At 33.9% G+C, this 26,955-nt stretch overlaps 1 long non-coding RNA gene across 1 annotated transcript; it reads left to right on the top strand.

Moving 5' to 3' along the window:
- The first annotated feature begins 5,302 nt into the window (after positions 1-5,302).
- LOC141512696 (uncharacterized) lies at positions 5,303-19,116 on the top strand. Its single transcript, XR_012475577.1, has 3 exons — positions 5,303-5,652; positions 16,451-16,498; positions 18,765-19,116. It is a non-coding gene; the product is annotated as an uncharacterized LOC141512696 (long non-coding RNA).
- The last annotated feature ends 7,839 nt before the right edge of the window (positions 19,117-26,955 follow it).

Genomic DNA, 26,955 nt, shown 5'->3' with positions numbered 1-26,955 from the left:
CCATCTTTTCTCCTGAACGAGGATGTTCAGTTTTGCTGGGTAGTTGATTCTCACTTGTAAACCAATATCTTTTGCCTTCCAGAATATCTTATTCTAAGCCCTACTACCTCTCAATGTAGATGTTCTCAGATCCTGTGTAATACTGACTATAGAGCCACAGTAGTTGAATTGTTTGCTTCTGGCATTTTTAATATTTCCTCTTTGACTGGGGGAGTTTTGGAATTTGGCTATAAAATCCCTGGAAGTTTTTCTTTTGGGATCTCTTTCAGATGGTGATTGGTGAATTCCCTCAAGTTTGATTTTATCCTCTGCTTCTAGGATCTCAGGCCAATTTTGTTATATTATTTCTTGAAAATGAAGTCTAGTCTCTTTTCCTGGTTATGACTTTCAGGTATCCCAATACTTTTAAAATTATCTCTCCTGGATTTGTTTTGAAGGTCAGATTTTTTTCCAGTGAGATATTTCACATTTTCTTCTAATTTGGGTTTTTTTGATACAGTTTTATTTCTCCCTAATTTCTCACAAAGTCATCAGCTTCCTTTAGTTTCAGTCTCCATTTGAAGGAGTTATTTTCTTCAGAGAGCTTGCTTTTTTTCCCTACTTTTCCAGCTGGCTAGTTTTACTTTTTTAAGGTATTATTCTCCTCATTTGCCTTGTGGGTTGCTTTTTCCATTTGACCTAAACTGGTTTTTAACATATTATTTTCTTCATTTTTTTTTGTTTTTGTATTTCCTTCACCAAGCTGTTGACTTGGTTTTCATTACTTATCTGCATTGCTCTCCTTTCCTCATCCCAATTTTTCCTCTAACTTTTCATTAATTGCTTTATGAAGTCTTCTTGAGCTCATTCATAGTCTGAGCCCATTTTCTATTTCTCTTGGAGGTCTTGGGTACAGAAGTTTGAATTTTCTCATCTTCTGAATCTTCCATGGGACCAAATAAATTTTCTGTGGTCAGATTCTTCTTTTTCTTTTCTTTGCTCATTTTCTCAGCCTATCACTGATTTAATACACTTCCAAGACTTGGGGGGGGGGGGCTTGGGACAGCCCATTGGGACCTAAATTCCTCCAAGGTCTTATGAGAGATTTTGACTGCTCTCTTCCCTGTGCTTTGGTCTGTGGATGACCACAGGCCCTCCCCACTGCCCTGGAGCTGTGAGTAGAGTCCCTGCTTGGATATGGTGGTATGGAAAAGCAAACTGTAACTTGGTTCTGAGTTAGGACAAAAAGCAGTGTCTTGCCCCAGGGAGAGCATAGAGACCTCTGCAATCTCCCCCAACCCCTCTGGGGGCTGAGAGCTCTGAAAGTGCTGGGTGGCTATGCTGATTTATGCTGCAGGTTCTTACTGTAGGACTGCTCTGAGGCTGCTGCTGCAGCCTACTCTCACTGTGGTGTGGCAGAATTCCATCTGTCCCTGGTGATCGCTGGGCCAAGAGGTCTGGAAAACATTTGCTCTGTCATGGAACCAAGAGTCCAGCTGGGCTGGGCTGCATTGCAGCTAGGGGCACTCTCAATCCCACCCCCCTCCCCCATCAGGGTGAAACAGAGCTTTCCTGTGAAACTTTTAAGTTATCTTGAATTGGGAAATTCATCACTCAATCTTTCTGTGGGTTCTACCCCTCTATATGTTGGCTACAGTCATAATTAGACAGCTTTTAGAGTTTTGTGGGGGGAACAAGTTTCTGGGAATTCCTGCCTTCATGCTACCATCTTGATTCTGCCCCTATTATTATTGAATATTATACTGAAAATGTTGGTTTTGGCAACAAGAGAAAAAAATAGAAGGAATTAGTCTACACAATGAGGAAATAAAACTATCATTCATTGCAGAAAAAAATGCTGGTATACTTAGAGAATACTAGAGAATAGCTAAGAAAACTTTGAAATAATTAACAACTTTAGCAAAGTTGTAGGCTATAAAATACACTGAAAAAATCCGTAGCCTTCCTATATAATACCAACAAAGTCCATCAGCAAGAGACTGTGAACAATATAAAATATATGGAAGTCTACCTGCTAATACAGGGACTAGAGCTACACAATTACAAAACAATTTTCACAAAAATAAAGTCAGAGATAGATAATTAGGAAAATATCAATTGATCCTTAGTAGGTTAAGCTAATATAAGTAACAATTCTATTGAAAATAATTTCCATATCTCATGACATATCAATAACATTACCAAATAATTGTTTGTAGAACTAGGAAAAAGATGACAAAATATAACTGGAGGACCAAAAGTTCAAAAAAAATCAAGGAAAATGATGAAAAAATAATGCCAGGTATGTGACCAAGCCATACCAGTCCCAAAAACATGTCTTTAAAAAAGGCAGTCATCCAAATTATTTGAAACTGGCTAAGAAATAGCACGATAATTTAATGGAATAAATTAGATTCATAAGACATAGTAGTAAATATATTTAGTAATTTACTTTTTTTGATAAGCCCAAAGAATTCAACTTCTGGGATAAGAACTCACTATTTGAAGAAATCTTGTTAGAAAACTGGAAAAATATGGCAGACACTAGACATAAACCATCTCATACCTTTTGTCAAGATAATGTCAAAATAAGTGCATGAATTAGACATAAAAGGTGGTACCATAAGTGTCTTGAGAGAGCAAGAATTAATTTTCCTGATTGATCTATGGGGAAGGGAAGAATTTATGACCATAGAAGAGATTTTTACAAAGTGCAAAACAGATCATTTTGATTATACTAGGTTGAAGAAATGCAAAAGCAAAAACGATGCAATTAAAATTAGAAGGAAAACTAAAAAATATTTTCGCAAACTATCGTTCTGATAAAGGCCTCCTTTCACAACTATTTAGAGAAATGAGTCAAATTGAAAAAAAGAATACAAGTTATTTCCCAACTACTATTTGGTCAAATGATATGAACATATGGTTTTCAAATTAAGCAATTAAATTTATCTATAATAAAATAATAATGCTCTAGAAGTCTCTTGATTAGATGTTTAAAGATTAAAACAACTCAAAAGTTCTGCCTCTCAACTATCACATTGACTAATATGACACAAAAGGAAAATGATAAATGATGTAGAAGAAATGGGGAAACAGAAAGACTACTGCATTGTTAATGGAGTTGTGAACTGATCAATTATTCTGGAGAGTAATTTGGATCTATGCTTAAAGGGCAATCAAACTTTGACCTAGCATGTTTTCTAAAGAGTTCATAAAAAGGAGAAAAGACCTAGATGAACAAAAATATTTATAGAAACTTCTTTTTTGTGGTAAATAATAGAAAATTGAGGTGAAGATCATCAATTGGGGAATGGTTGAACAGTTACAGAATATGAATGCAATGGAATACTACAGTGCTATGGAAAATGACGTGCAGATATTTAAAAAAAAACCTTATGTGTGAGCAGAACCAGGAAAACATCGTATAATGATGAGATATGATTTGCATCTTGCTTAGCAATACTAAGATCTAAGAAAGTCTAAGGCAAACCAGCAAAGCAAAAATCATGAAGGAAAATGCTATTCATATGTAGAGAATGAGCTATGGAGTCTTAATTTTCATTTTTATGATTTTTTTCTTTATTTTTCTTTTATACCATGACTAATGTGGACCTTATGGCTTATGTATAATCTACATTAGATTATTTGGTGTTTTCAAAATGGGAGATAGGAGAGAGGGAAAAATTTTGAAACTCAAAATCTTACTGAAATAATGTTGAAAACTATTTTTACATATAATCGGAAAACAAAACTAGTTGTCACAAAAGGAAACAGAAAATCATTGAACTAATAAATAAAGCAGAGTTGGTTAATGAACCGAAAAACCCAATAAAATAAATGAACCTTTGGTTAATTCAACTAAAAATAAAAGAAGACAAAATTAACGGTATTGAAAATGAAATGGTTGATTTCAGTACAAATGAAGAGGGAATTAAACCAATAACTAGGAGCAATTTTGCCCAATTTGATGACAACAAATCTGATAGTCTAAGTGAAATGAAAGAATATTTACAAAAATATAAATTGCCCATATTAACAGAAGAGGAAATTGAATATTTAAATAATCTTACTTTAGAAAAAAATAAATTGAAAAAGCCATCAATATTTTGTTGTGACCAAGAACTGCAAATTGGAAGGATACTTATTACTTGGGAATAAGCTAAACAAGTTGTGACAAATGAATGTCATAGGATACTATTGTGCTGTAAGAAATGATGAACAGGCAGATTTCAGAAAGAAAACAAATTTTAAAAAAGTGAAGTGAGCAGAACTAGTAGAACAATGGGCAGTCACATCAACACTGTGATGAGCAACTATTATATATAATATAATGCAATGTAATAATACAGGACAATTCCAAAGGACTTGCAATAGAAAATGCCATCCACATTCAGGAAAAGAATTGTGGATTCAGAATGCTTATCAAAGCATACCATATTTTCACTTTTTAAAAAAATAAAGTTTTCTTTTTCTTTTGCTTCTTATACAACATGACTAAAGTGGACATATGATTTACATGATCGTACAAATATGACCTCTTTCAAAATACTTACTATCTTAGAGAGGAGTGAGAAGAGACAGTATTTAGAACTCAAAATTTTGTTTAAAGAAGTATGTTAAAAATTGCCATGCAACTGAAAAAAAAAATGATTTTTATAAAGGGGGAAGGACTAGGTGGCACAGTGGATAGAGCACTGGCCCTGGAGTCAGGAGTACCTGAGTTCAAATCTGGCCTCAGACACTTAATAATTACCTAGCTGTGTGGCCTTGGGCAAGCCACTTAACTCCATTGCCTTGGAAAAACCTAAAAAATAAAAGGGGGGAGAAAAAAAGCTAACATGAACCCTCCAGACCTACTATGAGTCTTCTTTTGACATAAAGAGTTCAGTTCTTCTAAGCAAGCTTCTTATGGTTTGACTTCAAGAGCCATCACAACCTTTTTTACTTATCTTTGAAAACTTTATTTTCCAATTATATTCCTTTACTTTTTGTCCCCAGTTCCTAAAATAAAACCTCTAAGATATGATTTGGTCATGGTAAATTATAGCATAGCTGTTACTTCCTGATTCTTGGATCTGCTACTGAAAATGCTCCCTAAGATGTCTTGGCTATGAGAGAAAAGTTATCTCATTCAATTGCATTTTCCTAAATACTGACATTTCCGAGATTATTCAATAAACTTCAGTGACAACTACGACAGAATGTTCAAAATAAGACCTGCCCTAGACGACCATAAAGGAATGGTTGCCATAGAAACATGCACTTTATGATCACTTTCCTTCAGGTGCTTAGAATATTGTCCAAATTAAAGGTACCGTCTTGAGAAGTAGGTAGGGTAATCTCTAATTATGTTTCCTTGTTGTTTTACGCAATGAGATGAAAAGGGGAGAAGACTTCACAGAATAAGAACCCATCAGCTTTGGAATAAAAGTCATGGAGGAGCGAGATATGAATTATACTTTAGAAGATGAATAGGATTCAGAAAGACAGATGATTCTCCAATGAATTTGTGAGATCATCAATATAGTTTCTCCCTATATTGATAAAAATAGTTTTTCATCTGTGGCTTCATAGAATACCACAAGAACTTCACCTACAAACTGGGGTCCTTCATTGTGTTCCTTGACAGTAAGAATTAGAGTGAAACTGTTGGATTCTTCATCAGCCATGGTAAAGTATGTAACCTAGAAACTAAAAGTAATAATAATAATTCCTATTTACAGTTTTATGGCTTTTAAAAAAGTTATACATGATCTCTCATTACATATATATACTGTTTTGTCTAAAAATTTTAGAGCCAAATTTTCCTAATTTTGTTGCTTTAATTTAGAGTTTCTAATTTAAGTTCAGGCTTGTGTCAGATTTTTTTTAATATCAAACAAAACTTGGTTGAAGAGATATAACGGATTCAATTAAGGATTAAATGTTTTAGATGTTATATGACAAATCAGATCTTACCAGCAAAGGGATGCAAAGTCTTTTGTTGCTGATAAGAGAGATAAAGAAACAGGGTTGATTTATTTTCATTCCTATCCTAATTGACAAGTTGTCAAAATATTTATTTTAGGGACATATCTTATTTCTTAGAAATAATTTTGGGGAATTATTTTAGAATTATATTACAAAATGAGTTTGCAATACTTGCAATTTGGAAATAGAAGAAATAATTTCATAAAATTTAATGTACCCCTTTTGGATACATTGTTCATACATTTCAACCTCTGACCTATGAAGGTTTTGCCATATTTTTCCCCTTTCTTTCCTTCCCTCTTTCTTTTTTCTTCATTCCTTCCTACTCTTTTTTTCCCCTTCCTTCCTTTGGCCATTTCTCTTTTTTTATAATTTCATCACTATAAAGCATTTTTAGTACATGAATTCCCTCCAGCAATGTAGATAAGCAATACTCCTGCAATCTAGAGCCTCAAAGTCCTATTTGGGTATCTCAAAGGTTCAACCTATCTAAGATCACACAGTCAGTACATACCAGAGGCAGGATCTGAATTCAAAATAATTTCAATCTGACTAGTCTTTTATGCATTGTATTACACTGCTTTTAAAACTATAAAGAAAACACCCAAGAAATTGGAGCTAAGTTTAATAACCATTTAAGCCTACTTTCCTCCTGCAGTTTCTCCAAAGGAAAAATATCATCAATGGGGGCCACAGAATGACCTGAGTTTTTTAGTTATTGTTATTGTTATAATTTCTGTACATTTTTGTGGTTCTTTGATCTAATTATTTTTGGCTGGAAAACAGAATAGAAAAGTGCCCTGAATGTACTGCTGTTGCTGTTTGTCCCCTAACAAAATTACATTCTTGTATTAATGAACTTGAAATGACGTAGGTAGAATGGATAAATAGCATGTTAAATTAGTCATGGAGAATTCAGAGATTAGAAAAGGAAAAGACCTTGAAATCTGTAATCCAAAGAGAGAAAAGGAAATCCCAGGGAAATAGTCTCACTCCTTATATGTGGCAAATGAATTCGTGTTGTGGAAAATGGCACTCAATTTACACAAGCATTAGAATTTTAATGATCATGGTACCTAGGCAGACATTGCCCGGCATTGGCAAACAAAGTAGGAACACAAGTGGAGTGATCAATTAAGGAGAAAAAGATCACAATTGAAAAATGTCTCAGACAGTAAGGGGAAGCTAGGTGGCACAGTGGATAGAGCACCAGCCCTGGAGTCAGGAGGACCTCAGTTCAAATGGGGCCTCAGACACTTAATAATAATCTAGCTGTGTGACCTTGGGCAAGCCACTTAACCCCATTTGCCTTGCATAAAACTAAAAAAAAAAAAAGAAGAAGAAAGAAAGAAAAAGAGAAAGAAAAATGTCTCAGTTGCCAGAGTCATATAAGAGAGGAATATCCCTTTTATATTCCAGACCTAACTCAGACTAGTGATTGGAAGATTACATTCAATATTAGTATAAAAAGATGCACTTGCAGGTCATTCAACAATTAAAAAAATTACTAGGCAGGAGGCTATTCAGTAACATAGGCCTTGAAAAGGTTCTGTTGTTACTTCTGAGGTTAAGTTTCCATATAAGTTCCATGCCAGTCAATCATCTAAGAGTTGATTGGGAGCATCTTGTGTCTGCATTTTACTCAAATGACGATTTCAAAAGTCTGAGCTCTTAGTTATCTGATTCAACCGTGTTCTGGCTAATGTCTTATAACTTTAATGAAAAAAAGTGAACCCAACTTGCATAGGGTTAAGACATTAGGATATTACACACCTACCACACTCCAACACAATAGAGACTAGTAAGTATTCTTATGATGTTATTTTTTCCTCTTTATCAAAACTCAACAGAGCGATTTGAGGGGTAGAAGGACCTCAGGGGGTACTAATCGAATCCATACAAGGAGTATCTACAATAACATACATAAAACATAATAATATGGTTCTTTTCTTATGACTTCCATAAAGAGTGAACTCACTGTTTCTCTGTTTAGCAAGCTTGCTGTGTTATTTTCTCATTGAAGAGAGATGGATATCAACATTAATGAAGTAAAGTTTCACTAAAAATGAAAACAAAGATTTATAAGCTGCTGTCAAATGACAATATTTTTGTAGAGATCAAACTAATGGAGTAGATAAAAGCTGTATTGCCAAAGTCTATCTCACTTTTATCTAATGATATCTAGAAAAATTTCCAGATAAAATTCTGAATAAGGAATCTAATCAAATTGAATCAAAATTTATGATGGAAGATGGACAAATCTGTACACTCTAGAAATTAGATCCAGTTGATGAGCAGTGTATGAAGCATTCTAGTCCAGGGAGAAATTGTGTCCCAAGAAAAGAAGACTTAACTTGAACAGAGTAGAGGAATAGGTGCCATATCAAATCCCTGATGATTACTACCTAGTCTTAAGACATATTTTGAGATTACTGTAGGAACTGAAAATTATAGTGATGTCTCAGGATAAAGAATAGTCTTGATCCTACACTTTGTAGTGAGCATAGGTAAAATTCAAAAATGAGCAGGATCTCTGACTCCATGAGAAAAGGAGGATCTCAGTTCCAATTTAATCTGAAGCCTGCATCTCAATAGCTAGTTCAAGAGTCCTAAATTAAATAGACTTTCAATTCTATCAGTCTGAAGCTTTGATGGAGTCAGTTGTCTGATGAAAATATAATTGAGGCACATCAACAGGTATGTTTCTAACATAAAATAGTTCAGTAATTTTCCTTTTTCCATGATTTATCAAAAATTTTATTTTGGGTAGAGTCTGTGATTTTATTGACTTAGGCAATTCCAATACTGATCAGTCTTTATTTTGCCTTCCCTTGATTTATTGTTTTTATAATTTATTTTTCCCAATTATATGCAAAGACAATTTTCAACATTCAATTCTGTAAATATTTCTCCTTCCTATTCTTCCTTCCCCCCTACCTTAGGATGGTAAGTAATCTGATTCAGGTTATCATGAAAAATCATGTGACATTTTTCCATGCTAGTCATGTTGTGAAAGAAGAATCAGAACAAAAAGGAAAAAAAAAACACAAGAAGAAAAAATTTTATAAGTAAAAATTGCATGATTTGATCTGCATTCAGATTTCAGAGTTCTTTCTCTGAATGTTGATGTCACTTTCCATGACAAATCTTTTAGAATTTATTCTGTGTTTCTGAGAACTAGTTAATGATCCTACAATGTAGTAGTTAAGATGTATGATGTTCTGGTTTTCCAATTATGATTACTTCATCCTATATCAGTTCACACAAGTCTTTCTAGGTTTGTTTTCTTTTTTCTTTTTCTTTTTTTTTTTCTAAAATCTTCCTGCTCATTCAATTCAAAAGTATTCGATTATATTCATATCCCAAAGTTTCTTCAGACATTCCTCAATTGCTAGGCATTCTCTTAATTTCCAGTCCTCCCCTTTTTTGTGATCTTTTTGAGATACCTAGTTATGTTATTGCTAGATCAAAAGGTATGTACAGTTTCATTGATCTCTGGGTATAGTTCCAAATTGATCTGCAGAATGGTTGGATCAGCTCACAATTTCACCAACAGTGCATTAGTGTCATAGTTGTTCCACATTTTTCCTCCAACATTTATCATTTCCCTTTTCTGCCATGTTAACCTATCCAATAGGTGCTTGGTGGTACCTCAGAGTTGTTTTAATGTGCATTTCTCTAATTAGTAGTGACTTGGAGAATTTTTGTATGACTATAATTGCCTTTAATTACTTTTTTATGAAAACTGCCCATATCCTTTGTCTTTATCAATTGAGGAATGGCTTGTATTCTTATAAATTTGACTCTATATATTTTAGAAATTAAGCCTTTATTAAAAACTCTTGCAAAACCTTCTCAATTTAATTAAATCAAAGTAATCATTTTGCATTTTATTATGTTTTCATAAATTCTCCTCTTTATAGATTTGACATATAAATAATTCCTTTCCCTTCCTATTGGTTTATTAGATATCCATAAGTCAAGTATCCATTTTGACTTTAGTTTTGTATAAGTTGTGAGATATTTGACTATGCATGATTTTTGTCATGTTATTTTCCGTTTTTTCCAACAGTTTTTTTTTTTAAATAGTGAGTTAAAATTCCAAAAGTTGAAATCTTTGGGTTTATCAAATAGTAGATTGTTATAATTATTATCCACCATGTCTTGTTAATCTAACATATTTCACTGATCTATCACTCTCTTAGTCAAATAGTTTTGATAACTACTATTTTAAATAGTTTTAGAATTGGCATGGTTATGCCAACTTCCTTTCCTTTTGTTTGTTTTTTAAAAATTAATTCCCTTGATAATCTCAATCTGCTTTTGTGATTATTTTTTCTAGCTCTATAAAACAATTTTTGTATTGTTTGATTGGCATAGCACTGAGTGAATAAGTAGATTACTATAGATAAAATTGTCATTTTTATTATATTAGCTCAACCTATCCATGAGTGATGTATATTTTTTCCAGTTTATTTAAGTGAAATATATTTTGTAGTTATGACTCAGGGGAAAGATGAAGAGAATTGTGAATGTAACAGAAAATTTGGGTGGAGATGTAAATTGACTTCAAGTAGAGAATTATTATTGTAATTGAAGCAGTTATAATCTTGGGTGGGGACCATTCCCCTTCTTAATGTATCATTGATTCATTGTTTAATGTAAAATTTGTATCCTGATTTTCTTCAGCTTTACCCTTTACCTAATTCTGGGTCAAGTAACAGAAAGGGAGTTCACTTTTTGCCCTCTGGATGAAAGGCAAGGCATAAAAACCTGAGCTGGGCTCCAGTTCAGTGGCAGTAGTCTTCTCTGACCATGGCCCAGTCAACATTGCTTGATTTTTCTTCTCTCTCTCTCACTCTCTCTCTCTCTCTCTCTCTCTCTCTCTCTCTCATAAGCAAGAATCACCACCCTGCAAAACTGTGTATAATGCTTCAAAGTAAGAAATGGGTAGTCAATGAAATAGAGGGCTTTCAGTAATTACTGATGAAAAAATTAGAGTTGAAGGGAAAACTTAATTTTCAAAATCAAGATTAAAGGTAAGCATAAAAATACTAAAATGAAAGAGAAATCATGAGGGATTCAATAAAGTTAAGAAGTTTATATTCCTCTATGGGAAGATGATATCTATAAATCTTAAGAACTTTATCATTACAAGCACAGTTAGAAGGAATATAAGATGAGAGAATGGCATTGGTGGGGCTTAACTTTGATTTAAAAATGAAATTAATGAATGAAAAAGGATTGATTCTTGTCCTTTGTTATCAAAGAAGATCAAAACAACACTATATCTGAGAGAAATTACTGTATGTCCAACTGTGATCAGATCAATATGAGCTCGAAATGCCCTACCACAGGTTGGGCCCAAATAATCCATGTGAACACTTGGGGTTACTCTAAATTTACACGTTGTGATTCCTTTGAGTTGCTTCAATTCTGCCCTTCTCATACAGCACAGTCCCCTCACTGGTGAGGGCATGCCATGCTGGGCAGTCCTGTGCCAGGGTCTCTCCCATGCTGCACAATCAATTCTAATTCAATGAGATTTTTCAGGATTGTTTCTTTGGACCCCCTTGTGAATGCTTGCTCTGTGTAATTTCTGCAAAAAATAGTCTTTTTGGCAACTATACATCTGACATTCTAATAACATGGCCAGCCCATTATAGTTGCATTCTTTGTAGTAATGTTGGCATGCTAGGCTATCTGGCTATCTTTTCCTGCCAGATGATCTTTAGAATCTTCCTAAGACAATTTAAATGGAAGAAATTCACTTTCCTGCTATGGCACTGGGAGACTGTCCAGGTTTCACAGACCTATAGCAATAAAGTCAACACAATGGCTCTCTAGACCTTCAATCTGGTACTCAGTCTAAAACCTCTTCTCTCCCATATTCTTTCAGAGTTTCCCAAATACTGAGCTAACCCTGGCAATGCATATGTCAACCTCATTCCCAGTGTGTATCTCCTTGGAAAGGACACTGCCAAGGTGAATGAACTTGTCCACAGTCCTCAAAACTTCTCCATTTGCAATAATTAATGGTTTCACATATGGACAGTGTGGTGCTGGTTGATGGAGCACTGTTTTCTTGGTGTTAATTGAAAAATAATGGGTGCTCTAAAACAAGTGCGAATGGAGATGAAGAATGAGATGAGTGTAGAATGTAGAATAAGGCACAATGTAGGGGAGCAGGGCCATGTTTGAACCTGACTCTCATCAGAATGTGCTCAAAGATGGAATAATATGAACACAATTGTTTATAGTAATCTATTTTATCCTACAGGGAAGTAGAATCACTGGATTAGGACAGACTAGAAAGAAACAGTAGTAAATGACTACAGTAATCTACTGTTTGACAAACCCCAAACTGGGATTAGAACTCACTATTTGACAAAAATTGTTAGGAAAACTGGAAAATAATATGACAAAAACTAGGCATAGGCCAACATCTTGCACCCTATATGAAAATAAAGTCAAAATGGGTGCAGGATATAGACATAAAAGGTGATTCTATAGATAAACTAAAAGACCAAGAAATAATCTATCATATCTATGGAAAGGGGAGAAATTTATGACCAAGGAAGAATTATAGTAAATTAGGAATTTCAAAATGAATGATTTTAACTATATTAATTTTTTTTTTTAAATTACACTAATAAAATCAGTAATACCAAAATTAGAAGGAAAGCAGAAAGCTGGGCAACAGTATTCACAACTAGGAGTTCTGATAAAGGTCTCATTTCTAAAATAAATACAGAATTACATCAAATTTATAATGTTACAAGTCATCCTCCAATTGATAAATGGTCAAAGGATATGAATAGACAATTTTCAAATTAAGAAATTTAGGCTATATATGAATATATGGAAAAAAATGTTCCAAATCATTAGTGATTAGAGAAATGTAAATTATTTTTTTTCAATTACTATTTGGGTTATGTTTAAATGGCTCTTTATTACATGTAATTTTTATTGCATCATGATCTAAAAAGTATGCATTTATTATTTCTTCCTTTCCACATTTGATTGTAAGGTTTTTATGAACTAGTGCATGGTCAATTTTGGTATAAGTGCCATGTACTGCAGAAAGAAAGTTATATTCTTTTCTACCCCCCACTAAGTTTTCTCTTGATGTCTATCTTATCTAAGTTTTCTAAGATTTTATTCACCTTCTTTTTTTAATTTAATATTTATTTATTATCATTTTGTATAATTTTTTATACATTAACAAAATATTCTTCTTTAAGAGTAAACAAAATACCTCCTCCCCCCAAAAAATATAGACTCACTTGAGCGATAAAGTAAAGGGGAGTGAAAATATTAAAATTAAAATTAAAGAAATAATAGCAGTTCTTTTAGGAGTGGCAAAGAATTGGAAATTAAGGGAATGCCAATTGACTGGGAAAATGGTTGAAAAAGTTATGGTAGATGAATGTTATGGAATACTGTTGTTCTTTAAGAAACCCTGAATGATCAAACTCTAGAGAAGCATGGAATGAATTACAAGATCTGATGCCTAGTAAAAGGAGCAGAACAAAGAGAACACTCTACACATTAACACCAATACTGTCTGTTGATCAAACTTGAAGGATGCAGCTCCTCTCAGAAGTTCAGATAGCTAGGGCAATGCTATTAGATCAGTTATGAACAATACCGTGCCCATCCAGAGGAAAAACAAAACAAAACAAAACAAAACAAAAAAACCCCTTCAGAATCTGATGAACACTACATTAATTTTTTTTAAATTCTCTTATGTACTTCTTTCCCTTAATCCTAATTCCTCACACTGAAAATGACTAATCTTTAAACGTGTTTAATACAAATGTGAATGTGAAATATTCACCCAACTGTTCCTCACTGAGGGGAGAGGGGTGGGAAGGGAGAGTGGAAGGAACTTTTGTAATTTAAACATAAAAAACTTGTTTTAAACTCAAAAAAATTAAAAATAATAAAAATTCTCTCCACCACCAGGGAAGAGAGAAAGAGGAAATAACAAATGGGGTCAAGATGAAGAGTAAAATAAATTTTTAAAGCTTCCTTAACTTTTCTTTTTTTTCTCTTTTTTTCCCCCACAGCATGACAAATATGGAAGTATATTTTGTATGACTGTAATTGTATAAACATTTGTCTTCTCAATGAGGGAAATGAAATGAAAAGGGGGAAAAGAATTAGAGCTTAAACTATTTTTAATGACCATTAAAGTTTTTTTTTATGTGTTGGAAACAATAAATTATTTTAAAATAATGCAATGAAACAGTTCCAATCACATAGATCCAAAGAGCAAAGGAAATATAAAATGAAACTATTCCTTACCTCCAGGAAGATATCCCAAAATGAAAACTCCTAGGAACAGTAAAGAAGAAATTCATAGTTTATATAATTAAAGGAAATTTATGGTAAGTAGCTTCAAAGAAACAATTTAAGCACCTAAGAATCACTGTCAAAATCGCACACAGTTTAGCAGCCAATACTATGAAGAAGTGGAAAGGCACTTAAGAACTGGTTATTGGTTAATTGATTGGAATGAGAATGGTATCAATTATTCCAAAAAGTAAAAGATATAGGTTTATAATCAAGAATAAGTTATGGAACACAACTGACCATTCTCTAACAGGGGAAACATGGATCAGTAAGGAAACTGAGAACTTCCAAACATTCCTCATGAAAAGACTGCATCCAAATAGAAACTTACATGTGCAAACACAGGCATTAAGAGTGGAAAGAGCACCAGTCCTGGAATCAGGGGGACCTGAGTTCAAGTGGGACCTCAGACACTTAATGATTACCTAGCTGTGTGACCTTGGGCAAGTCACTTGATTTCATTGCCTTGCCAAAAAAAAGAGAACTATAAGATATAATAATATAATTAATATGATATGATATGATATGATATATAATTATTATGATATAATATGATATGCTGATATAAATAATATAATATAAAATAAAATAATATAATTAGTATAATATAATATATATTAGATATAAGAATAAGGGATTAAAAAATAATAAACTGTTTACATTACAATATGGGAAGATTATAATATGTCCCTTCAGAAGCAAATCATCACTGCAATTCATGGAAGGAGTCAAATTAAAGGGAGGAACTTGGTTGAATTTTGGGTATCTTAGATGATTAACAGAAAGAGAAGAAAAGATGACTATACGAGAAGGATAGTGGAAAAAGAAAGATATATAAAAGATTATCTTATAGAGCCGGACTTTATAATCAGATGTAAACAATAAGAAAAAAGATTTAAAGGAGCCGTGGATATTTGAACCTCCCTCTAACCTGAATAGACCAAAGAATTGAAGAATACACTCAGGAACAAAGTTGAATATAAAAACATATATTTCCCTTTGGGGAAACCATAGATAAAAGGGGGGGAAACTTAAATGAAAGACTAAAAGAAAAAGATAAATTAAGAAAGGGGGTAGTTTCAAGGAGAATAAATTCTAGGTCTGTACAGAAATATTTATAGTGGTCATTTTTGCTTTGGCAAAGAAATGGACACTGAGGGACTTCCAGTTGAGAAATGGTTGATGAAATTATGGTCTATAAATATGATGCAATACTGTAGTGCTCTTTGAGATGATGGAGGAGATAATTTCATATAAATTTGAGATGATATGCATAAATTGATGTGAAATGAAATGAAAAATTTTAAGAGAACAATTTAGAAAGCAATAAAATTATTGTAAATTTGAAAGATTTAGGAATCCTAATCATCAAAGCGACAAACTATAATTTCAGAGAGCTCAGGGTGAAGCATGCTACATAAATCCTGAGAGAGAGGGTGATGGACCCATAGTGCCATGCACATACATACATACATACATACACAAATACACCTGCATCTATGTAAATACATGGGCACACACATCAATTTGTGTGTCCATATATGTCTCTATATGTGTGTGTGTGTGTGTTTATTTTACATCCCATTGTAAATTGATTTTACTTGACCATACCTAAGTGTAATAAGTCTTTTATTTCCCCTGTCTTCCTCAATAAACTGGAAGGAGGGGTAAAGAAGAGAGTATCTTTCATTGAAAAAATATTGCTATTTTATTTGTTCATTCTTTTTTTTTTCATTTTTCATTCTTGAAAAAGACACAAGTGTGCTCCAACTAGGAGGACACTTGCTAGCTATGTGACACTGAGCAGGCCAGCTAAATTGGGGACAGAATCTGGACTCATGTTCCTTGCCTTCTCAGGCCAGTGTTCTATCCATCATGGCACCTAGCTACTTTCACCATGCTGGTCACTCTTGAAGCAATATTTAATAAATACTAGATATTTAATAAATATGAGGAAGACGGATGAGAGTGGGTGAGATTATAGCTGTGCTTATATGAAGGGTTATCGCATGGAGATATTTTTTGTTACTTATGGAAAAGGATCATGATATCACCAAAGGTGGTGCCTTGACAAGCAAGTGAATTGATTTGCATGACAGGAGGCTATTCTAAGTGACCAGTCTCACTTTTTTCCCTCCAGATCCATCTGGATTCAATGACCAGATATGGAGATGATCCAGGATGTGAGGTAATCAGGATTAAGTGACTTGCCCAAAGTCACACAGCTGTTGCTGTTTGTACTGTATTCTCAAAGAAGCCCAAGACATCAGGGAAGTGATGCCATGACAAGTTAATGAATTGGATTTGAGGAGGGGGTGCTATGCGAAGTCCCCAGATTCACTTTCTCTTCCAGAGCCATCTGGGTCCAGTGTCCAGATTTCGATTAGGATGACTGGAGAAGGCCCTATATATGAGACAACTAGGGTTAAGTGACTTGCCCAGGGTCGCACTGCTAGTAAGAGTCAAGTGTCTGAGGTGAGATTTGAATTCAGGTCCTCCTGACTTCAGCACCCATGCTCTACCCACTATTCTACCTTGCTGTTCACACAGCTAGTAAATGTCAAGTCTGAGGGCAGATGCGAATTCAGGACATTCTGACTCCAGGGCTGGTGCTCTAATCACTGAGTAACCTATCTGCCTTAAAAAACTAAAGTCTAAGTAAAATGATAATAGCTTTCCATCTTTATAAGAGAGAATATGATATAAGGATCGGGATACTAGACTTGAAGAAAGGCAAACTTGGGTTAAAATATTAGCTCCACTATTTATTAATAATCACACACCCTCAGAGATTTAGTTTCTTAACATAAAATGGGGATAATATTATAAAACCTCCTTCACAAAGCTGTAGTAAAGATCATGGTTGGAAACCTCTGTAAACCTGGATGCTTTATGCCATCTAAAGGGCACCTCATAATTTTGGGGCACCAGTTCACTTTATATAGAGATAACCTCGGGAAAGCTAAGTGGTGGATAGAGCACCAGTCCTGGAGTCAGGAGGACCTGAGTTCAAATTTGGCCTCAGATATTTAATAATTACCTAGCCATATGGCCTTGGGCTGGTCACTTAACCCCCTTGCCTTGCAAAAAAAAAACCCAACAAATTAAAAAAAGAGATAATCTCAAAAAAACAAAAGAAAACAAAAGGGGAAAAAAATCACAATTGGATAGAAGGGGGTTGGCATGAAATATAGTCCACAGATTTAACCTAATCATACTAATAATAGAGAAATAAAGTAATTTTCCCCAATATAACAACTCTTAAATGGTAGTGATGGGATTGGTCTCATATGCTTGGGTTTGTTTATGAAAGTTTCTTCTACAATATTAGGCATCCATAGCAGATATTGAGATAAGTAGAAAGAATGTTGGTCTTTAACTCATAGTCCTTGGTTGAAATCTTAGCTCAGTCACTGACTACCTCTAAGGCCTTGGAAATATTGCTTCTTTTTCTTGGAATCAGTTTCTTCAACGGTGTCCCTGTTAAATTCTAGATAGTTATATAGCATATATATTTTTATAGAATATCTATGTATCTAATTATCTATGTAGCTATCCTTAGATAGCTATGTAGATTGACAGATGAACATATAGATACATAGATCAATGTATCTATATATGTATCTAAAGATATTTATCTCAAGATCTCTATATATCTGACAAATATATAGAGATCTTGAGATAAATACTTAGATGCCAAGATAGATAACAAATATGTTATCTATGTATCTATCTATCTAAAGATATTTATCTCAGGATCTCTAGATATCTGAAAGCTATCTAGAGATCCTGAGATAAATACTTAGATGCTCAGATAGATAACAGATACATAGATAGAGAATATAGTCCTGGGAGCTAAAGGAGAGTTACTATCAGATTATGCCTCTTATACTTAATAAAAACAATTCCAATTCCTTCAAAAATATCTTTTAAGTCTATTATGTTCCTGGTTCTATGCTAGAGGCTGGGCTTCAAAAGTAGAAGTGACAAAATAAGAAAAGCAGCATTGTGAACATCAATAGCACTGATAAGTTCCTCCCTTCCGGTACATAGAGCTCTTTGGTTAAATGTGCTATGACTATCTAACAAACTTGCTTCTAACCATTGACCCTTTGTTCCATGCTCAGAAAGTTTTCTGTTGGATCATAGAAAGTAGGAAATAGATGAAGAGATGTTAAACTAATATGAAGATTCAATTTTCCCCAGTAATTCTTATGAAGAATGGAGGAGTTCTTTGCTAGAATTATAGACTTTACCCACTGACTGGGGCAAAATAAATGGCCATTCCTTGAGTGACTTTTAAAGACATTTAAAAGGTCCCCAGGGTCCATCTGTTAAGGTGAGTTGAGGCTGGGAATGGTCTTGTTGGAGGAGTATCTTAGCCAAGAGTATCTCAGAAGGTAAAGATGGAGCCAAGTGGTTTTTTTTTTCTCTTTTTGACTAATTGACTGTAGAATGTGGCAGCAGTGTTACTTTTCCAATAGAAGACACTTCATTCTGCAATTTGAGAGAGTTTGTGGAACAGTTGAAATGCATCCAGCAGGGAGTAAAGACACACACCCTGCAGGCACAAAAGATCCCAGAGAGGAAGTCATTCAAGGAAGGCAGCTTTTTCAAGGGCTATGACCCCTAACAACAGAGAACTGACTCAATTATGGATTCAAGGAAAAAAACTAGTCCTTGGAATAGAGGACTGAGCTGCAGAAAAGAGGGCTTCATGAAGAGAGGATGGCAATCAAGTCCCTGCTGCACTAGATTGTGAATTGACTTGGCCCCATGTAATCTTTAGAAGCCTGCTTCACTACACCATTATCCCAATGTGGGCTCATTTTTCTCAAAGATGTTGTATTTGTGTTTTGTGTGTTTGTGTGTTTGTGTGTGTGTGTGTGTGTGTGTGTGTGTGTACCTGGTGTTAGCTCTAGAATATTCTTTAACTATTGTCCTTACTATGCCCGCTTAGCATGTATCTCATCTTTGAGCTACTTTTGTTTCCCTGGCTGAATATTAATTTCTCCAGATGTGGTTCATACGTTAATGTGCTGCACTAATCAGAGGCCAATTCCCTAGACTACAGGGAAAAGTGATAATGTGATGGTAGTAGTAGTTCTCTGGGAGAGGAAGTAAGGAAGATTTGAGGGTAAAAAGAGGTAGGAGGAGAAAGAGAGAGAGAGCGAGAGAGACAGAAAGAGACACAGAGAGAGAGAAGACAGAAAGAAGAGAGAGACAAAGAGAGAGACAGAGAGAGAGAGAGACAAGAGAGACAGAGGGAGACAGAGAGACATACACAGAGAGAAACAGAGAGAGGTGGATGAGATAGCTAAGTATATACTATTCTAAATTCTAAATATGTATATTATATAAATATTATATAGCTTGAAATATAGAAATCCATATATATGTGTGTGTGTGTGTGTGTGTGTGTGTGTGTGTATGTGTATGTGTGTGTGTTTATACATTGATAAATACAGAAATACACACATGCCAGTGCTTTGCCAACTAAGGCACAATAAGAATGTTAACTACTGCTAACTGCACTATCATTTTTGTTTTACTAATGGTTGTTCAGTCTTTTCAGTTGTGTTCACCTCTTCATGACATCATTTGGGGTTTTCTGGCAAAGATACTGGAATAATTTTGCCTTTTTCTTTTCCAGGTCATTTTCCAGAGAAGGAAGCCAACTTACTCAGCATCACACAAGCTAGTAAGAGCCGCAGCAGAATTAGAACTCAGGAAGTTGAGGTTTTTTTCTAATTACAAGTCCATATTATTATACCTATATAATCAAATAATATTTATAATCAGAAGTCATAAATATGGATATGTGAGAGTATTTGTATATATTTATTAGTTATAAATATCTGTTAGATCCCTAACTCTCTCTGTTTCTCTATCCTTTTCTCTCTGTCTCACTTTATATAGATCTGTATAATTTATCTCGACCTCTATTTACACCTATATTTTATGGTTAATAGATTATTTTTATAAAACCTTATAGGACAATATTATTAATATTACATGAAATCATATTTTAACTTGATAATTAAAATATCCTCATAAATGGTCTTTATGATTCCAATCTGTTTCATCTCTAATTCATCATCCTTTAAATATGTCAAAAATAATCCCCCTAAAGCACAATCTTGATAATGGCAATTCCTTTTTTAAGTATATTCAGTGGCTCCCTCTTGCCTCTAGGAGAAAATGCAAATTTCTCCATTTGGCATTTAAAGCCTTTATTTCCCTCACTGCTGTGATTGCAAACAATATAATCTCCTCTCTACAGACTCAATGGAATTTCCCCTAATCACTGGGGCCTTCTTATAGTAGACAATCCCTTCACTTTCCAGGCTTGCTTGAGCCATTGGCAAGTTCATTTTGGAGTCCTCCATTTCAAGGATGGGCCTAGGCTAATTATTCTTTATTCTTCTGCCTTCTGTTCTCTTTAGACATTGCTAACTTGTCTCTGTGGGAATACCTTCTTCATTCCTTCCCATTTTTTCATCTCACTATTATGCATCTTCTCTCACTAGAATATAAACTCCTTGAAAAATGGGATTAGCTTTGCTTTTGTTTTTATTTGCAGTCATGGAAAGTGATTTTTTTTTTTGGAATATAGTAAACACTGCAAAGTTACTTATTGCCTACCTTGACTTGCCCTTTGCCTTACTTATCCTGACTCATCTCATACTATTGCTGATACTGAAGCTCATTCATAATGTGTCTCAGTTGGTTTCCTGCACTTGAGAATTCCTTCTCTAGTACTACCCAGTCAGTTCCCATGTCTAGAATATTGTTTCTCCTTAATTCTATCTATTAGAATCCTTTGCATTCTTCAAGATTGGGCTCAGGTATTCTTCCTAATCCTTCAAGGTTCAAGAGTTTTTTTTTTTTTAGGGGACAAAAAGGTGGTGCAGTGGATAGAGTGGAAATCCTGGAGTCAGGAGGATCTGAGTTCCAATTTGACCTCAGACACTTCATACTTGTTAGCCTTGTGTCTTTGGGCAAGTCATTTTATCCCATTGCGTCTACCCTCCCCCCCCCCCAAAGAGTTCTATTTTTCCTATACTTATGCATCATTTCTTTCAAGAGAATATCAACTCCTTAAGGGCAACCCCTCCCCGCTTCTGTTCATTTAACGTGACTGACTTAAGTGGAGCCTTACAAATTAATTTATATTTCATTATTTATTTATTAATTGAATTTCATTGAGTTAAACTTGAATTGAATTTATTTGTATCAAAGAGTATATCAGTTTCATACTCTGATATTTAGCAAAATTGCAATGAAACTGCTTAGATATATAAAAGTTGCTGAGGATACTTTGGATCCCCCAAATCTGTAATAAGTGGAAGGGAGGAAACAAGACTGAAAATAATCAACATTCAATTCACTATGGCAGGCCAAGGTACATTGGTAACTGTTTAAACCTAAGAGGCATAAATGGTACTTTGCAGATGAATGCAAGGCTCCTATGAATGACAGTTTATCAAGGAAATGAAGCATATTCCAATTTGAAGGACAACTAACCTGTGAAAAAAATCTCCCATAGAATCAGAAATCATGATTGCAAAATGATTAATATCATGACCAATCCTGACCCTAGTAACCATTTGAAGAATGTACCTCCCTCCTCTTACTGGGAAATTGCAGAACTATGGACATGCAATTTTGCAATTTTGTGAAATGTATTTGATGTGTATTTTGTTATTAACTATTGTGCAAATTATACATAAATATCTTTTAAAATATATGTGATTAAATATACAGTATATATGCAAAAATATATTTCTCCCATGAGGAGAGATTAATAGAGAAATGGAAAGTTGTTTGAAATAATTGTACTATGAAAAATCATATAATAGAAAAATGCAAAAGAGAAAATGTGTATGTTCTCATGGAAGCCAGGAGTTTGCTGAAAAACAAAAAACAAAAAACAAAACTATTCAACTAGCAGATAGATGCTAGATAGAAAGATAAATAGATTGATAAAGACAACAGACATAATTACCCAATTGTATAAATATTTGTATATGCCTACACATTCACATATACAAACACATTTACATATAAACATACAAATGTATATACATAACTATACATTAGATACATATATCTAAACACAAATATAAATATATTTATAAAATCAGCAAATTCACTATTAGAAAACTATCATTTATTCAGCACATTAAGATTGCAATTTTCTTTTCCTTTCCTTTTTAATTCCCTTGTCTGTTCTTTTAATTGCTCAAAAATGATTACATGATATTCAAAGATATAGGACCTCTAAAATTGGGAAGGAGGATTTGATCAACAGAAATGAGTTACAATGGGTTAAGTGCAGAGTTAGATGCTTAGAGTCTGAATTAGAATCTTGCTATCATAATATTCCATGTTAATATTAAATTTGTCATCTGAGTTTTAATTCCTTCAGCTATAGATAGATAAATAGAAAATTATGATAGTTATCAGAGTATAAAGCTAGATGCTAATATATTATATATTATTATATAACAATATCTAGTAATATATTAAACAACCTACTAAATGACATGTCATATTTAACAATCAATATTTCTATATTAAGCATATTAAAATTAGTATGTAGCACTAGATGTTCTCTAAAGACAGTTTTATTTATAAATTTTCAATCTTTGTTTTTAATAATGGAGTTGATGAATATAAAGGACAAGCTAGTTCTGCAAAAGACTACTTTTCTCCATTAGTGGACTATTCATTCAATTTTTTCTTTATAATCCAATAAATAATTTTGCTGCCACAGTTCAACAAAAGAAAAGAATCTTTCACGTAAACATACACGCAAAGAAATAAAAGTCTTATATTCCCTGTCGAATTGGATGAATTGCATGTTTTTCTTTTAACTTTATAAAATCAGTAATAATTTTATAACTATATTTTTTGCTGTTCATGGCTTTTACCCAAAGGACAATCACAATCTTTAAGTGGAAAACAATTCTCTAAAGAAATTGATCCTATATAGTTTTTCTTTTCAAGTCAAAAACCTTGTTTTCAAGTAAACATGCTTAAATCTTAAAAATACAGTGTTGAATAGAAATAGACCAATAGAAATCTATTTTATTTCATTAAAAAAAATTCTCACATGTTTGAAACTAGAATCTTCCAAACTCATGTGAAATTGTTTCATACCTTCCACTGCCAGGACGTGTTTTTTTTGGTTGAATCTTTTATAATACCCTGATCTTTCACCTCTTGGCTAACTTCATACAGCTATTCTTTTCCAGATATTCCCACTTTGTTATCCTACTGAAATCTGAAGATAGATATAAACTGAAAAGACGTCTACCTTCTTCCTTGTCACCTCATTACGTCTTCCCAGTTTCAATCTTTCACACCACTATGACTCCGGAGTGAAAGGTCATGGCCTTTACTGCTCTCATTATTTTTCATCCTATATCTAGTCATCACTATGGCATGTCAAATTCTCTTCTCTAATGGATCTTGAATTGGCCATTTTCAGTCAACATTCTTTTACTACCTCTAAGCTATTTATGTTGCTTCCAACCCACTCTAAACTAATCTTCCTAATGTAACATATTGTTAATGCTAATTATTTATTAGTAGACTTGGTTGTCTAAAGGAAGAGAAAAACTTAGACATCTGGAAAAATCTTTAGGAATAAGTCAAGATGAAAACAAAAAAGAACGGATTAATGAAAAAACTTGCTAAAAGTTGATTTTTGTCAAATAATGAGCTAAGGTGCCAGAGAAAAGATGCAAAAGGAAGACATGAATTATTCTCATTTTCCTTATAATCTAATGGAGGATGGCATCACATATAAGAGTAGTGATCACAGAAAGAAGCTATCATCTGGGAAGGCACAAGACACGGTGATGGTGATTAGAGCAATACACAGTCCACTGACATGGTGGTGATGGAGCAGTGGTGATGGTGGAAAGACACACTAGTGCTTGTGAACAATATAGCGGTAGAAATCTCTCAATCTAACCTTTTGAGTTTCCCAGTGAACTATCATGGCCCATCCTATTTTGCAAACGCATCCCATAGAAACTTTTTTCTAACTTCTCTATGTTCTAGGCAAACTAAACACCTTTTTACCAAGTGTTTACTGTTCTTCCTGTATTTGACAAATATTAAAATATAGAAATATCTCTCCTCTGTTTTTCCCTATACCTGTCATTTACTTGTAAACACGGCATATAAATTATGCTACTTTTTCTCACAACATCCCTGTGAGACTGGGAAGGTATTACCATACAATTTTTTACAAATGAGCCTGTTGAGGATCAGAGAAGTTAAAGGCCTTGTCCATGGTCATAAAATGAAAGAAAGTGAGAGGAATGGGATTTAAGTCCAGATTTTTCTGTCTCCATATCACCTTTCTATCCATTAAACTCAGTTTCTTTTGTATAATACATAAGTGAGAGTATAACTGACCCCTCTCCAGCAAAAAAAGATTTTCCTTAAATACAGAAATTCTCAGAGAAATCTGGTGTTTCATTCCTATGAATGACCCCTCCAGGATGGCAGAATATGATTCCTCCTTGTCTTATCCTGCAATTGGCCACTTTTAAAGATTTCTATGTGAAGGTTCCAATTTAGTAATTGGAATTAACCATTTAGAACTTGGAAGGGATTTTTTTTTTAATCTACAAACAGTTAAAATCCTATGTTACATGACTAAGAAAATAGGAAAAGGTGGAGATTCAAATTCAGGGTTTCTCTCTCTCCAAAGCCTCTTCTCTTTCTGGCTTACTACAGGGATACCCAAACAGTATAGTTCTTTCCTATACCATCTAAAAATCTCAGGGCAGCTAGTTGGTACAGTGGATAGAGCACCAACCCTGGAGTCAGGAGCACCTGAGTTCAAATTTGAACTCAGACAGATAACTATTACCTAGGTGTGTGACCTTGGGCAAGTCACTTAACCCCACTGCCTGCCCCCCCCCAAAAAAAAAAACTAAGAAAAAAACATAAAAGTCTTCTGCACATGTCAGGCCTTTACCTCTTTCCAAGGATCTTGATTGTTAAAGGACAAAAACAACTACAAGGTAGTACTATGAGAAACATAGATCCCAGGATGCAAATCCTAAAAAAAAGAAATACTTAAGGGATTATCGGGTAGCCATTGTTGAATTATTAAGAAAGTTTTCACTGGCTTCATATTTGGATTATTTTTTCTTCTTCAGATTTAATAAAACAAATATATATTCATATAAAAATAATAGCTTCTAATCAGAGATGATGCCAAAGTCTGATGATTGGGAAAAAAAAAACAAACTCCACTTTAATAAATAAGAAGACAAATTTTGTAATCAAATATTCACTTTGGGATTCAGATTCTAGAAAAAAGCCAGTGGGAAATAGAGATCTACCTCTTGTTTCGAAGGACTTCAGTTCCTTTCTAAAACTTGATTGTAAGGAGTTATGTGATATTAGCAAAGGTTCAAGGCTTCATGGCCCACACTCTGCTCAATCATAAAGTGAGATTCTTAGGCTCAGTACTTCTGAAGTCCTGTCCAGCTCCAGACCCTGTGAAATATTTTTGATGTGATGAGCAAGTTACCTTTAACTGGAAATCACATAACCAAGCATTTAAAAAAAGAAATGGATCCATCTGGGCCTTTCCAAAACATACACTTTGAGCAAAGGCTTTAAAAAGAAGAAACATTTAGCCACTTCACAAATTGTTACATTGATAGCAGCCCAGATAATATTTTTATGTCAGCTCCCATATGGTACTAACTGCAATTCTTTAATCAGGACCATGTATTGACTTTAAACTTATTTTCATGCTTGCTTTTTATTTTAATTAGTGCAAGAACCTACAGTTGACCAAAATTTATATAAGGATGCAGATCAGCAGTAAAATACTTAGAGTATGTTAAATAAAATTAGTTCCATTGACATAATAGATAGATAGATAGATAGATAGATAGATGATAGATAGGTGATTGATAGATGGATGAGCAAAGAGATAGATGATATAGATAGATGAGAAAAGATAGATGAGAAAAGAGATAGATAGATGATAGTTATAGATAGAAAGAAAGATAGATGACAGATGGATGAGAAAAGAGATAGTTGACAGAAAGATAGATGACAGATAGATGAATGAGAAAAGAAATTGATAGATAGATAGATAGACATAGACATGTGTGTGCATATATCCAGTTATATCTCTTTCCACTTCCCAAAAGAATTTGAATCTTATCTCCATGTATATGCTCCTGTCAACTCAAATAGGAACTAAAAAGAATAATATATTCCTCCAGAATTTCAGATTAGTGACACTGATCTGCTTGTTGTTCTGTAACTAGATACTCTATTTCCTAAATCCTGAAAATTTCCCCTGTGCTTGAAATTTTCTCCCTCATCATGTTTCTCTTGGCTTCCTTAGCATCCTTCATGTTTCAGCTAAAGGAGTACCTTTTCAAGGACTCCCTTCTCCATCAGCTTCATTGTTATTATCTTCCCCTCCTATCTTTAGTCCCAATTTATTTTTCATAGCTTGTTTCCACATAATTGCTTATATGTTGCATTCTCCCTCCCACACCCGTATCCAAGCCCAAATAGATGGGGAATTTCTGTAGAGGAAGGATTGTTTCTTGCTTCTTTGGTGGTTTCAAGTTATAGCAGCAGGTCTGG

This window comes from Macrotis lagotis, chromosome 1 (assembly GCF_037893015.1).
Source record: "Macrotis lagotis isolate mMagLag1 chromosome 1, bilby.v1.9.chrom.fasta, whole genome shotgun sequence".
In the NCBI taxonomy this organism is placed as follows: domain Eukaryota; kingdom Metazoa; phylum Chordata; class Mammalia; order Peramelemorphia; family Peramelidae; genus Macrotis; species Macrotis lagotis.
This window is presented reverse-complemented; position numbering and strand designations above follow the sequence as displayed.